The following is a 16,475-nucleotide window of genomic DNA, read 5'->3' as shown; positions in this document are numbered from 1 at the left end:
GTTTCAGAGCAGTTTTAAAAAGGTGGCAACAACATTATATTGCACAATAGACCTCTCTGAGCCCCATCATATACATAAAGACATTGAGGCCCAGACAGAAAATTCTTATACAACAACACAATCATCATGACAATACTGAACCAAGAATTTAAGCCATGCTCATTTGTGCTTATGTTCCTAACCATATTATACTGTCCTAAAACCTACTCAGCCAATGGTATACTGCTATGTTTTAAAAAGTACAAAAGGGGCGCCTGGGTGGCTCAGTCAGTTGAGCATCTGACTCTTGGTTTCAGTTCATTCAGGTCATGATCTCACGGTTCATGAGATCAAGCTCCATGTTGGGCTCTGTGCTGACAGCCTGCTTGTAATTCTGTCTCTCTCTCTCTGACCATCCCCTACTCGTCACACACTCAAAAAGTCTCTCTCAAAATAAATATATGAGCATTAAAAAATAAAATAAAAAATAGAAAATTAAAAAGTACGAATAAAGCATGTTGATTTTGTTAATTTTACTAAGTACTAATGAATACCAAAGGGAAAGCACATACTATTAAGAAAAAAAAAATGTACCTAAGTAACCTCTTTAAAGCTAGTCTCTTTCTACCTGCTGGCATATCATACAATTTGAGGGTAGAAGCCCAGTACTAATAGTAATAGATGGATTAAGAAATTTGGTTTCTAGTCCCAGGTTCACTAGGAAGCATTTGTGCAATTTTGAGAATGTCAAGAAACCTTACTAGGCCTTGGGTTTTATCTGAAAAAATATATAATTATATATTTTATTATATACATTTAATATATGTTTATATATACACATTTTATTATAAAAGCAATAAGGTACTCAAATAAAAAGAATCAGAGATAGGTTAGTAGAAAAATTACCCCCAATCCCACAAAACCAACACATAACACAATTCTGACACATATCTGTGTGCTGTTTTTCCCCCTACATAAAGGGTGAATGTTTATTTGGTGCCTTTAAAATTTTTATTTTCATAGCTGTAATCATAGTATATACCTTCAACTCCATATCCTCCTTTCATCACCAATAACAAATGTGTTTCTATCCTATTACCTAATCTTCATAAAAATTTTAATGACTGTGGGTGCTCTTCAGTTTATTTAACCTACTCACTGGATAGCTATTTTCAGTTATGATAAACACCTTTTAACTGTTTTCAGGAAGTTAGAATTATTTCCTTATGATAGAGTTCCCAAGAAGAATTACTAAATCAAAGGTGAAAGTTCTTCTTCTTCTTCTTTTTTTAATGTTTATTTATTTTGAGAGAGAGAGAGAGAGAGTTGGGCACAGGGGCAGAGGAGAGGGAGAGAGAGAATCCCAAGCAGGCTCCATGCTGTCAGTGCAGAGCAGGAAGCTGGTCTCAATCCCACAACCCTGGGATCACAACCTGAGCCGAAATCAAGAGTCAGACGCCCAACCAACTGAGCCACCCAGGGCTTTTGGGTGAAAGGTGAAAATTCTTACTAAATCTACTTCAGAGGAGAAATGATGAGGGTTAGTATATAGGTTTTTAATGTGAAAGCACTTTGAAAACTACAAAGCACTATGTAAATGTATGGTGGTATTACCATTATTATAAGTCCATATTGTATGGACTTACATTGACCCATTATTTACCTGGAATGGTACTCCACAAATCTCTGCTTATTTTCTACAAACAAGATTATCACCATATAGCATACTGTTCACAAACTGTATCTTAGAGAATCAAAGAATCTTTTTGATCATGCTGTGGTAAGTAAAAAAACTTGGAAGGTGATAATAAAATAAAGCAACAAACAGAATGAAATGAGTGGTAAAGTTAAGAAGCACAAATTCAAAGAATATTAGGACTGATATGGACCTCAGAGTACATAAAGCTCAGCCCCTTTATTCTTTAGATGAGAAGACGGAATCCCAATAGAAGACTTGCCCAAGGTTCCAGCAAGTAATAAGAGATGGACTAGAACACCACAATTTCTAATTGTTGGTGCTATGTTCCTTCCATTAAACCATTTCATCCACCTTTTTGGAGTCTTTTGGATGATAATATTTTCTTCCTTCCATTGTATCTACTCAAGTTATTTAACTGTAAAATGCTAGTCTGAGTTTATAATATATATACCTTTTAAATTGACAACCTATACAAGTATCTACAAAGCTGGTATTCTAAATACAGGACTCTTATTTGGGTCTATCCACAGGTAACTGTGGGTCTGTTAGAATAACTGTCTTTCCCATTCTCTTTTATTAAAATATAAATTAGCAAAATATAATCATTAAAAGTTTCAAAATCTGGAATCTCAAACCAACTGTGCTATCTTCCCCTAAAAGCTAGAGATCCTGGGTTTTGAATCAGAAGAACAAGATCCAAGTTTTGGCTCTACCCTTTAATGGATTTGTGTGACCTTGAATTAGTGCACTCAACTTGTTCAAAGCTTAGTTTCCTTATTAGCAAACAATAATTGTATGCTTCATAGGGTTATGGGAGATTATAAGAAAAAGTGCCCTGTAGGGGCGCCTGGGTGGCTCAGTTGGTTAAGCATCCGACTTTGGCTCAGGTTAAGATCTCATGGTTCTTGAGTTTGAGCCCCACACTGGGCTCCCTGCTCTCAGCACAGAGCCTGCTTCAGATCCTCTGTCTCCTCTCTCTCTGCCCCTCTCCCGCTCACATGAGCACACACACACTCTCTCTCAAAAATAAAAGTCAACATTAAAAAAATAAAAACAAAAAGTGCCCTGTGACTTGTACAATGCTAAGCTACAGACATTATTATGATTACCTGTATAACTATTATACCAAGCAATAGAGAAGAAATAAAAGTTTAGTGCTCAAAGCCCAATCTACCACGCTTAATTGAGGACAAAGCCTGACTCAGTGTCTGTTTTCATAAGGATGAAGAGAACAAGAGATTTGCATTTTGTGTTTGAATACCTTGAATAGATAGCACCACCTCTTTTATGCCTTTCTAAAATTATCCCATGATGAGTTAAAAATATTATATCAATTTGCAAACAGCAAAACAGGAAAAATACTGCTAAATTTGGGTAAGTACTCTAGGAATGCAATGTTCCCTCTGATTAAAAATGCAAGGCCCCAGAAAGGGGTTAACATATTATAGACAATAATTACAGAGGAGGAGACAGTGAGAAGAGCTCATTGTCCAGGAAACCAGAGTAAGTCATGTTATCAAGAAGCCTGGGGAGAGACACTGACTGATTCCAGTGCATATATCTGCTCTCAGCTTTGCTCACACTAGTACCTTTGCTTGGGGGATCTTTACCTTCTCTTCTCTACTTCCCTTCCCTCTACTTCTTTCAGAGCAAACGGTGACTCGCCCTTAAACGTCCAGCTTGAGGGGCTCCTGGCTGGCTCAGTCGGTTGAGTGTCCAACTCTTGATTTTGGCTCAGGTCATGATCTAACGGTTCATGGGTTCAAGCCCTGCATTGGGTTCTGTGCGGACAGAGAGGGGCCCGCTTGGGATTCTGTCTCTCTCGCCCTCTCTCTCTGCCCCTCCCCTGCTTGTGCTCTCTCTCAAAATAAATAAATAAATAAATATTAAAAAAAAAAAAAAAAAAGGTCCAGCTTGAATGTTTCCTTTAGGAATACTTCCCAAATAATTTTTCATATATTATTAGCACACACTACACTATGGTGCTGGTCAGGAGGTGCACTAGATCTGGCTAGGAGGTGAGCACCAGGTTTAGGAACCAAGTCCTATCCATTCTTGTCTCCCCAGTGCCCAGCCCAGGATCTGACACAGAACAGGGGATGAATTAGCCCTACTTGGAGCCACAGAAAACACCAAGAGAGTAAACAGAAATACGCATACCAGTCATAGGTCTAAGATGAATGAAAAGAACATCTACAGCAAATAAAAAGTGCCAAGCAGAAGAAAAGAATGAAGAAATGAGCCAGGCAGTGGGAGACAGCGGTCCAGAAGAGGCTCTTTCATATATGCCTTCATCCAGCCTTTGCCCTACTGCCAGAGCAAGGGAACCGACAATCCTAGAGAGGACTGGGGGGGGAAAGGAGGTAAAAAAAGAGAAATAAAGACTGACATAAGTCTGTGACTTAGCAAATTCTTCATTCTTAGCTGCAAGGCCTACGTATTATTTCCTTATATCTTATATCCTTTTGGCGGTTCCAAGCCCAGTACCTATAGTTTTTAAAAAGGCATATTTATCAAAAGGTACTGGTTATTCACAAAACAACTTGAAACAGCAAATAGATCTATGAAACATGCGACCTTAACACTCACTAGTAATTAAAAAGTTAGAGGGGTGCCTGAGCGCTTAACTGGTTGAGCACTCAACTTTGGCTCAGGTCATGGTCTCACGGTTCATGAGTTAGAGCCCTGCATCCAGCTCGCTGCTGTCAGAGCAGAGCCCGCTGTAGATCCTCTGTCCCCCTTCTCTCTGCCCCTCCCTCACTCATGCTCTCTCTCTCTCTCTCAAAAATCAATAAACATCTATTTAAAAAAAGCTACAAATAAAAGCATAGAGATGTATTTCTTCTCTCATATGAAAAAAGGTTAATAAACATACAATATACAATAACATGCAATGTATAATATTGACAAGAGGGTAAAGAAGCACATATATACCTAACTTTAAAATATATATATTCTTTGACCCAACAGGTACTTATCCTAAGCAAATAACAGAACGCAGGTATTATTAATGAGGAAGGATGCTTCCTCATTCCAATGTTGTATACAATAGGGGAATCTTGGAAATCCATCTAAATGTCCACCAACAAGGAAACTGTTAATTACAGTATGTCCATCTGACAAAAGGCCATGGTGACAACAAAATTTTACACAATTATATTCATCAACATGAATTTACCTTCACAATACAGTTAAGTGAAAAAAGTAGAACAAACCATAGAATGCATGCTCTGAAACCATTTACATAAAATTTTACTTATTTAACTTATGTTTGCATAGATATTTGGAAAGATGTTCACCACGACATTACAATGGTCGTCTCTGAGTAGGAGAAACCCAAGTGGCTTTATTTTTTTTCCTTCATGCTTTTCTGTATTTTAAAAATTTACACTGAGACTGGATCATTTCCACGATAAAAGTAATTTCTATTTTGGAAAAAAAAAAAAAAAAAGAAAATGATCACCTTAACTTGAAACTAAAAACTCATTTACACTAAACAAGTTGAATACTTTCCCTTCCATAGACATGGCACTCACTGACACAGCTAAAAAGGCAATTTTCCCTTCTTTTACTTATTTGTAACTGTAGCTCGTTATCTACTTCCACACAGTGTCACCTCATTTCCCATTTGTGGCATATGGGATTTCTTTATCACAAAGATTACCCTGTACTTTGCATTTTATTATTTAGCAAACATATTTAGCACTTACTCTGTTCCAGGCACTATTCTAAGTCTTTTTAAATACTATTTAATCCTTATAACAACTCTAAGGGACAGGAACTGTACCTCTAATTATAGGCATTCTTATTATTCTCATTTTACAGGATACGAAAGCACAGAGAGATGAAGTAACTTATCCACAATCATATAGTTTAAAGTGATACAACTGGCATTGAACGCTTGCAGTCTAGAGCCATAGGACTTGCTCTGAAACACTCACTATGCTGTATTTATTTTAGTGCATTTTATTCTAGGATTTTGGCCTTTCACTTGATAAAGTTACATTCATTAGGATCACAATTTTATCATCCCTGGAAACCCAAGTGTGGACACTTTAAAATGCTTCTTTCTAATAGGTACCAAAATTTACATATAATAATTTTTTGAAGTTCATTTCCTTAAATATCTATTTTAAACATCTATTAAATAGCTTATACCTAAGTCATGCTGGTTCCTTTGATGCCAACTAAAATCAGACTTTTCATAGGTATTACTTCTCATAATTCATTTCATGAGGCTTAACCATAAAAAATAGCTACAATTTATAGTCTACCTTCTCTGAATTACACACTGTATATTTCATTGCAGTTGAGGTGCATTCTTTAAATATTTTCCTCCCAGCAAAGAATGTTACTCAATTGAGGTGCTTTGCAAAAGGCTAATGTCATTACTGAATAAGGAATCTCTCTCTCTGTCTCTCTCTCTCTCTCTTTTAATTTAAATTTAAGTTAGTTAACCTACAGTAAGTATTCGTTTCAGGAGTAGAATTCAGTGATTCATCACTTACATATAACACCCAGTGCTCATCCCAGAAAGTGCCCTCCTTAATGCCCATCACCCATTTAGTCCACCCCCCACCCACCTTCCCAGCAATTTATTTCTTTAATTGAAGAAAATAATTTGGCAGCTCAAAATATTAAAATATGCAAATGCTAAAGTAAATCTTTTAAAACAACTAGGAAAAAGGAAGAGAGAGAAGTTACCAAAGAGGCTAAACAAAACAGGCTGCTAAATTCACACTTTGCTCTTAGGCAGCTGCAGATGAAAGGGAAAGCTGTTATTTAATATTTCTCTTTGTCTGATAAAAGGAAACCAAAAAAACAAAAACAAAAAACAAAAGGAAACCAGCAAGTGGGGTCCCCTGCGTCAGTCTGAATTTCTTTGCTCATCTTTCGGAGGTTCAGTTCATCTAAATGTAAAATGTGGATAACAATACTAACACTTTCTCTCGCAAAGAAAAAAAAGGGATGATATATGTGACAGATCTTTGTGCTCTAAAATAAGCTATTTAAATGTAAATTACAGTTGTTTTATTTTTCATTTTGGAAGCTATTTTTGACATGGGATTTCTAGTGTCAATTTAAAGTGGAAAGAATTTCCAACGAAGGTAAAAATATTTTGTCTTGTCAATTTATCACTTGGCATCTAAAGAGTCCAGTGATCACAACTACTAAATCATTAAAAATGTCTTGTAAACTGGTTAATAACTGACATGGTTCTTTAAAAATTAATAATGAGCACTTAACCAATTACTTGTAACTACAAAAAGGTAACGTTCTCTCTTTAAATACAGAATACTCTGGAAAAACTGTATTAATAATTTTCTACCTCAATTAATGCCTTCATTTAAATAGGAATAAATCAAGATACATTTAAATATATATTTAAATACACACATTATTTATTTATTTATTTATTTATTTATTTATTTATTTTTCAACGTTTATTTATTTTTGGGACAGAGACAGCATGAACGGGGGAGGGGCAGAGAGAGAGGGAGACACAGAATCAGAAACAGGCTCCAGGCTCTGAGCCATCAGCCCAAATCCTGACGCGGGGCTCGAACTCCCGGACCGCGAGATCGTGACCTGGCTGAAGTCGGACGCTTAACCGACTGTGCCACCCAGGCGCCCCGTAAATACACACATTTTTAAACAGAAATAATAACTATCAATCTTAACTATAATATGTTCAATCAGTAACTATTCACCAAACACCCCAAATACTCCCAGGGAGCTCATACAGAACACACTGACGTTCAAGTATAAAGACTGTTACCTATGGTGCTAAGGTCAAAGATGGCCAAACCAAAACCATCCTTCCTATCTCTGCTATTAAGGAAACTTTCTGCTTCATCCAGGCTGGTCTTGATATACCTTAAGCAGTGCTTCTTCTGCACCTTAGCTCCCCCTTGGCTCTCACTACCCAGATCCCCCTATCCTCAAATTCCAGGTTCAGGTGCCATAGCTTTCTACTGAAGCAGTGTTTCTCCACATGAGCCTAACAGGAATGACAAATCAAAATGAAGAATAAAAATGGCAGCTACCATTGACTGAGTACCCTTTCTGGTGACAAATTCTGAGCTATAAACTTGACACTCATTGTTTTTAGTCCCCACAACAATCCTAGGAGGATTATCCAATCTTTATAAAGATAAGGAAAAGGAGGTGCAGTGAGATTTTATCACATGCCCAAGTTCATCCAGTCAGTGGGATGCATACCCAGGTATGTGGACTCTAAACTACCACAGGACTCTATCTGCCATGAGCCAGATCTGCATCTTGAACAGAACTTCTCCCTTGATAGTGATCATTGCACGTCTGTACTGCTGGCTAACTACTTACATATTGTACATATTTTTAATTCCCCTCCCCTAAAAATAGGCAGCTTGAGAGTAAGTCAGCCTTTCACAGGCCTTGCACAGTTCAAACACTCAGATATTTGTGGGTTGACATATATACATACACATAAGAAAATGTGATTAAAAAAAAATTTTTTTTTAAGTTTTTTTTATTTCTGACAGAGAGAGAGACAGAGAGAGAGAGAGAGAGAGAGAGAGAGAGAGAGAGAGAGAGAGGAGGGGCAGAGAGAGAAGGAGACACAGAATCCAAAGCAGGCTCCAGGCTCTGAGCTGTCAGCACAGAGTCCCACACGGGGCTTGAACTCACAAACAGTGAGATCATGACCTGGACCGAAGTCGGATGCTTAACTGACTGAGCCACCCAGGCGCCCCATGATTTTTCTACTTTTAAAGAGAAAAAAAATCACACAGGATTATGAGTTAATTATCATCATCTTTCAAAGTAAGGATGTGACTGAAAATCTGCTTTGTCCACAGCAGCATAAAGCTTAGGTGTGAACCGATTTAGTGGAAAAACATTATAGGACCCACAGAAAAGTTTGAGAAACAAGATTTCTGCCACTATGAACTGCTTTAATATTCACCTTACTATATCTCATATCTGAGTATGTCACTTCATAGGGCAGAAATATATTAATATATATGTAACATAATAATACATGTAACAAGGGGCGCCTGGGTGGCTCAGTTGGTTAAGCTTCCCACTCCAGGTTCCAACTCAGGTCATGATCTCACAGTGCATGGGTTTGAGCCCCGCATCAGGCTCTGTGCTGCCAGCATGGAGCCTGCTTGGGATTCTCTGTCCCCCTCTTTCTCTGCCTCTCTCCTGCTCATGCACACACTCTCTCTCAAAGATAAACATTAAAAAATATGTAACTATATATATACACATATATGTATATATATAAAGTACATATTAGTGCTAACTAATATTATAACTAATTATAATATTATAACCATATTTTAAAGAAAACCCTAGAAGAATAAATGTCCAAGATTAGAAGAATGGTTAAATAAATTATAACATATGCACAGAAATGAAATATATTTAATATATATTTAATATGTAATATAATGTATATATATAATATATATAATATATATATTGACTAAGAATTTTTAATGGGTTAGGAAAATGCTTGTGTTAAAAAACAAAAAGATATAGAGCAGTATATATAATGTTACCTCAACTATGTAAGAAAAAGACAAAAAGTTTGGAAGATCCAGAAGGTACATATGAATGAGGAGATTGTAGACTATTTATAGAAAATCTGTTCTTCTATTTTCTTTTGTACTTTAAAAAAGTTCTACAATTGTCATATATTATTATTGAATTTAGAAAATATTTTTTAAAGAAAAAAGATACAGGGTGTTACTAGCATAAGGACAGATATACAGATTAATGGAACAGAATTTAGGGTTCAGAAATAAATCTTCACATTTATAGTTAATTAATTTTCAGCAAGAATACCAAGAGAATTCAATGAGTGGAGAGTAGTCTTTTTACCAAACTTTTCTGAGACAAATGGATATGCACATGCAAAAGAATGAAACTGGACCTCTTCCTTAAACTCTACAAAAAAAAATTATTTCAAAATGGATCATAGACCTAAACATATGAACTAAAACTACACAGAAGCAAACTTTGTGCATTCCCACCAACCATGCAAGAGAGTTCCTCTTTCTCCACATCATTGCCAACACTTGTTTCTTGTGTTGTTGATTTTAGCCATTCTGGTGGGGAGATTGGTTAAATAGGTGATAGGGATTAAAGAGTACTTGTGATGAGTACCGGGTGATGTAGGAAGTACTGAATTACAATACTGTATACCTGAAACTAATATTACACTGTATGTTAACTAACTGGAATTTAAATAAAAACTTAAAAAAAAAAAACCCTTAAAACCTTTGTGCTTCAAAGGACACTATCAAGAACACGAAAAAGCCTATGGAATGGGAGGAAATATTTGCACATCATACATGTGAGAAGGGACTTGTGTCTAGGTTGTATAAAGTAGTCTTAGAACTTAATAACAAAGACAAATAGCCCAATTTAAAAATGGGCAAGGTGTCTGACTGAACATTTCTGCAAAGAACATATTACAAATGTCCAATAAACACATGAAAGATGCACAACATCATTAGCCATAGGGAAGTTCAACTCAAAACCACAATGAGATACCATGTTACTTCCAGCAAGATGGCTATAATGCAAACCACAGAAAATAATAAGTGCTGTCAAGGATGTAGAGAAATTGAAACTCTTATGCACTGCTGGTGGGAAGGTCAATGGTGCAACTGCTTTAAAAATAGCCTGGCAATTTTTCAAAATGTTAAACAGTTACCATATGCCTCAGCGATGTCACTCCTGGGTAAATACCCAAGACTAGTGAACATATATGACCCCACAAAAACTTGTAAATGAATGTTCATAGCAGTATTATACATGATAACCAAAAACTGTATAAACAATCCAAATGTCTACCAACTGATGAACTGATGAATAAAATGCGGCAGATCCATGTACATCTTCAAATAGCCAAAACGATTTGGCACTGAAAAGGAATGAATGATACATGCTATCACATGGATGAACCTTGAACCTATGCTAGTGTAAGATACCAATCACAAAGACCACACATTGTATGACTCTATTTATATGAAATGTCTAGAACACACAAATCTATAGAAATAGAAAGTAGAATGATGGCTGGATGGAGGTCTTAGGGAATGGGGAATGACTAATGGGTACAGGGTATCTTTGAAGGCAATGACAATATTCTAAAGTTGACACATGGTGATAGTTGCATGACTCAATGAATATACTAAAAACCACTGGATTGCATATTAAAAATTTTTTTTGAAGCTTATTTATTTATTTTTGAGAGAGAGCAGGGGAGGGGCAGAGAGGGGGAGACAGAGAATCAATACCAAGCAGGCTCCGCACTGCCAGCACAGAGCCTGACGTGGGGCACGAACCCACGAACTGTGAGATCATGACCTGAGCTGAAACCAAGAGTTGGACGCTCACCTGACTCAGCCACCCAGGGTGCCCCTGGAGTACACATTTTAAATGGATGAATTGTATGATATGTGAATTATACCTCAGTAAAGCTTTTTTTTTTTTTTTTTTAAGATATAGGACTTGAAAAAATGGTTTCTACTACATTACTGGCAAATTTTGTAGGCAGCAGGGGAGGAAAATGGCAGTCTGACTATTAAAACATCCTTGGAATTTGTATTCTTGATTCCAAGAATTAAGAAAATAAAAATGCGTTTTCTCCCCATGTGTTATATACATTGGACTGTATGTTGAAGAAATAGACATGAATTTAAGCTGCTGGGGGTAAGCTGGCACTGATCCCTTCTAAATAGCTGTGCACTGTGGGCCCTGTGAGTAGACAAGTTTTAGGGAAAGACCACGTCCTTGGCAGAACGGAGGTTTCCAACTGATTTTGGAAGGAGAAGCTACTTTTACTTTCTATGAAGTCTTAAAATAACTTGAGAGGAAAGAGAGGTAAAAGAGTAAAAGGAAGAGAGGTCATTAAGTTCCCAGGTTCTAATCCTGGTTCTTCTACTGAACTCATGATCTCAGGGGTCCCATCTGCAAAAGGCTGATAACTGCCTGTGACCTGTCCACCTCACAGGATTGTAAGAAGGCCCAAATTTCTGAAAAATTTAAAATACAAAAAAGAAAGGAAAAGAAACGTCAGTGGGATATAAACAGACTGACCTCAGAAGATTTGGTCTTGATTTCTGTTTGCCATTTAATAGCTTTGTCATGCTCAGGAAGTTAGCATAGCAGCAGCTCAATTTCTTATCTCTAAAGATAGATCTGGCCAATGCACTTCATGTATGAAATGTGATACAGACGTAAAAGTATAATAAAAGCCTTACATTCAAAACAAATGTAAATCATCATTAGTATTTGTAAACTAGATCCTCAAAGTATTACTGTTAAGTCCCTGAGCTTTCATGAAAGGAGAGAAGAGGCCTGGCTTAAAGAAAAGCCAAGGGCAATAAGGAAAGAACCTACTGATAGCGGCCTGACCTTATGAGTTGAAGAGAATAGTATTACCAGAGTTCAAATTGGTAAGTCTCTTATATAATGTTCCACATTTGGGAAACCAACAAGCATGTCTTGGTTTACTTATCAGACTATGAGCAACTAAGGTGTTTCAAGGGAATCTGGATGGCCACATTCTCTAGGATAGTGGTTCTCAAACTTTTTGGTCTCAAGATCTCTACACTTCTTAAAATTACTGAGGGTGTCAAAGAGCTTTGTGTCATATGGGTCATATATACCAATATTTACTATATTAGAAGTAACAATTGAGAAAACTTTTATTTAATTCATTCAAAAAAATCATAACAGAAATCGATTACTTGTTAATATAATAGTATTTTCAATGAAAAACAAGCATATTTTCCAAAAAATAAATTTAGAGATGAATGACACTGTCTTGCATTTTTGCAAGTGTCTTTTGCAACATCTACCTTAACAGAAGGCAGCTGGATTCTCATATATTTGTCTGCATTCATTTGGTTACCATACGTTATTTCATAAGAAAATCCAGCCTTGTACAGATATGTAGTTGGAAAAGAAAGGAGCATTTAAAATTTTTTTTACATGTTTATTTACTTTTGAGAGTGAGAGAGACAGAGTGCAAGTGGGTGAGGGGAAGAGAGAGAGAGGGAGACACAGAATCCGAAGCAGGCTCCAGGCTCCAAGCTGTCAGCACAGAGCCCGACGCGGGGCTCGAATTCACGGACTGTGAGATCATGACCTGAGCCGAAGTTGGACGCTTCACCAACTTAGTCACCCAGGTACCCCAAGAAAGGAGTATTTTAAAGGCCTTCTCAGATAATTATGGCTATTGTTCTCTGATACTAGCCCAAAAGTTTTTTCTTTTCTTTTTTTTTTTTTTTTTTAAGATTTTATTTTTAAGTGATCTCTGCACTCAATGTGGGGCTCAAACTCACAACCCTGAGATCAAGAGTCACATGCTCTACCAACTAAGCCAGGCAGGTGCCCCTCAACAAGTAGTAGTTTCTTAAAGGTTAGAATCAATGTAGAATCTGAAACCACACCAAAATACTTTTCACATCTGTTACATTAAAATCTATTTTTTTCTTTTCTTTTCTTTCTTTCTTTTTTTTTTCTTTGCACTTTAAAGAGACCTTTACCCACACATGATTTCACAGCATCATACACTGGTCACTTTGAAGATCTTGGCTAACTAGTTATATAGGTTTTAAATGTTGACACATTCATTATACAATATTTAAAAATGACATTTGTTAAATACCACTACCAATCTCATCAAAAACATCCTTAGGAATGGAAAGCTATCAATCTCATGGGGGCAAACACAAGTTTTCCAAATACCGATTCTCATTTAAAATCTTAAATTTTATCATCAGCTGATTTCCTTTGAGAGGCTCACTTCATTCATTTTTGAAAGAGTATTTTAAAAATATCTAAGTCTGTATAGTTTGTTGATTTAGTTATTCTTTCAAGTAAAGATGGTGTTCCATGAAAAAATCAGGTAGTTTAGTCATTAGCAACTCAACTGCACAAGTCCTTTTCTTGAAACACCATTATACTTCAGCATGCAGCAGAAGTGTTTTATATATATTTCCCTTTCCATCACATAGAATACTGAAAAGATATGTACTCAAGGGTCAAGATTTCATATAATTAATAATTATATTGCTTCACCAATGGCATTCTTAAATGCAACTGGCTTTTTTTTTTTTTTTAAGCTAAGTGTGTTGAAAATGTCCCCTTTTCTTATTTTAGGCCAACATGTTCACTTATGTTCTATATCCTATTTCCTTTCCCCTTCTCTAAGACTACTCCTTCAAGTATCCCTTTTTTAAATCTTGTATTGATACTCTGTTTCTATCTGATCACTCTCATCAGCATATAAATATGGCCTGATATTTCCCATCTTAAAAAATAAGCAACTCCACATTACCACAAAGCAAACATTAAAAAGCAACAAAAGACTTCCCTTAACCCCGGTCTTTTCCAGTTATGAGCCCATTTATCTATCTCATTTCACAGAACACACGTCAGAAGAGTGTCTACAATCAATGTCACCTTTTCACTTCCTATGCACTCTTCAACACACCTACTGATCTACTGAAACTGCTCTTGTCAATGACGTCCACATTCCCAAGTCTGCTGGCTACTTCATCTTACAGCAGGATTTCACATAGTGGATTACTCCTCCCTTCTACAAATTTACTTCTCTTAGTTTCCACATGACGACTTTCTCCTGGGTTTCTCCCTACCTGATTAGTCATTCCCCTTAGTCTTTGCTACTGCTTCCTCCTCCACCCAACTTCTAAATGTGATTTCCCAGAACCAAATCCCATTCTGTGTTTCTGTCCATACTTGGGTCTCTCTCTTTTGAGCTCTGCATTCTCTTCCTGCTTGATATTATCTGGTTCCATGGATTTAAATATCATCTTTATATTGATGACTTCCAAATTTTTATCTCCACTACTGGCCTCCCCGCCCCGAGTTCTGGCCCCAAATACCCTGTTGCCTACTTGATGAATCTACTTGGATTTCTGGAGGATAACTCAAACTTAACAATTCCAAAGCAGAACTTTTGGTTTCCCTAGCCCCATCTCGTAGACTCCTCCCTATCTCAATAAATGGCATTTTCATGCATCCAGTTGCTCATACACGAACCCTAGCAGTCCCTCTTGATTAGTCCTTTTCCCTCAATTCCCACATTCAATCCATTAGCTCATCTCCCATGACATGATTTATTACTTTTTATTAAGATATAATTGACATAAAATATTCTATTAGTCTCACGTGTACAACATAATGATTTGATAGATGTAATACTGCAAAATTACCATCACAATTAGTCTAGTCATCCATCACAATACAGTTACACATTTTTCTTCTTAGGGTGAGAACTTTTAAGATGCATGGACAGTCTCTGACTTACAATGGTTTGACTTATGATTTTTCTATGGTGTGGGTCATGGATAGTGTGAAAGTGATGCACATTCATTAGAAACCATGGTTCTAAGTCTGAATTTTGATCTCTTCCCAGGCTTGTGATACGATCCTCTCTCACGATGCTGGGCAGTGGCACAGAGCACAACTGATACACTTACAACCATTTTGTCCCCATACAACCATTCTGTTTGTCTCTTTCAGTCTTCAATAATTGCATGAAATATTCAATACTTTATTACAAAATGGGCTTTGTATGAGATGATTTTGCCCAACTGTAGGCTAATGTAAGTGTTCTGAGCACATTTAAGGTAGGCTGGGCTAAGCTATGACATTCAGTAGGTTAGGTGTATTAAATAAGTTTTCAGCATGGTATTTTCAACTTACAATGAGTTTAATCAGGACATAGGCCAATCATAAGTCAAGAAAGATTTGTACTTTCTTAGCAATTTTAAATATATAATAGAGTATTATTAGCTATGGTCACCATGCTTATATCCCCAGGATTTATAACTAGAAGTTTTACCTTTTGACCATTTTCAGTCATTTTACCTACCTCTTAAACCACCACCCGCCCCCTCCCCCGCCCCATACCTCTGGCAACCAGCAAACATTCTCTGTACCAGAGTCTGATCTTTGTTTGAAGATTCCACATAGGCACGCCTGGGTGGCTCAGTCAGTTAAGCATCTGACTTCAGCTCAGGTCATGATCTCACATTCGTGAGTTCAAGCCCCACATTGAGCTCTGTGCTGACAGTTCAGAGTTTGGAGCCTACTTCAGATTCTGTGTCTCCCTCTCTCTCTGTCCCTCCCCTACTCACACTCTGTGTCTCTCTCAAAAATAAGCATTAAAAAATTAAAAAAAAAAAAAAGGTTCCACATATAAATGAGATCCTTTGGTATTTGTCTTTCTCTACCTGACTTGTTTCACTTAGCACAATGCCCTCAAGGTCCATCCACTTGTTGCAAATGGCACGATTTCTTTCTTTTATTAATGTCTGAATAATTTTCCGGAGTGTGGTGTGTGTGAACACATACTACATTTTCTTTATCCATTCATCCCCCGATGGACATTTAGGTTGTTTTCATGTCTTGGCTGTAAATAATGCTACAATGAATATTTAAATGAAGGTAAGGTAAATTTCCCTTGGTTAGTGACCCACAGTGGAATTGCTAGATTATATGGTAGTTCTACTTTGAATTTTTTGAGGAACCTCCATATTGTTTTCCATTCTGGCTGCACCAGTTTACATTTCTGCCAACAGTGCACAAGGGTTTCATTTTCTCCATATCCTCACCAACATTTGCTAATTCTTGTCTTTTTGATAATAGTGAGGTGATATCTCATTGTAGTTTTGATTTGCATTTCCCTGATGATTACTGATGTTTAGCACCACCCATCATATATTTTAAAACTGTTCAATTCTCTCCATCTCTATCCCTACTATCC

At 36.8% G+C, this 16,475-nt stretch overlaps 1 protein-coding gene across 5 annotated transcripts in view; it reads right to left on the bottom strand.

Moving 5' to 3' along the window:
• Window positions 1-16,475, bottom strand: part of UVRAG (UV radiation resistance associated) — a 296,175-nt gene that overhangs the window by 61,157 nt on the left and 218,543 nt on the right. The window lies entirely within an intron of this gene.

This window comes from Acinonyx jubatus, chromosome D1 (assembly GCF_027475565.1).
Source record: "Acinonyx jubatus isolate Ajub_Pintada_27869175 chromosome D1, VMU_Ajub_asm_v1.0, whole genome shotgun sequence".
Classification (NCBI taxonomy): domain Eukaryota; kingdom Metazoa; phylum Chordata; class Mammalia; order Carnivora; family Felidae; genus Acinonyx; species Acinonyx jubatus.
The sequence above is the reverse complement of the archived record's forward strand: the minus strand, read 5'-3'. Positions and strand labels throughout refer to the sequence as shown.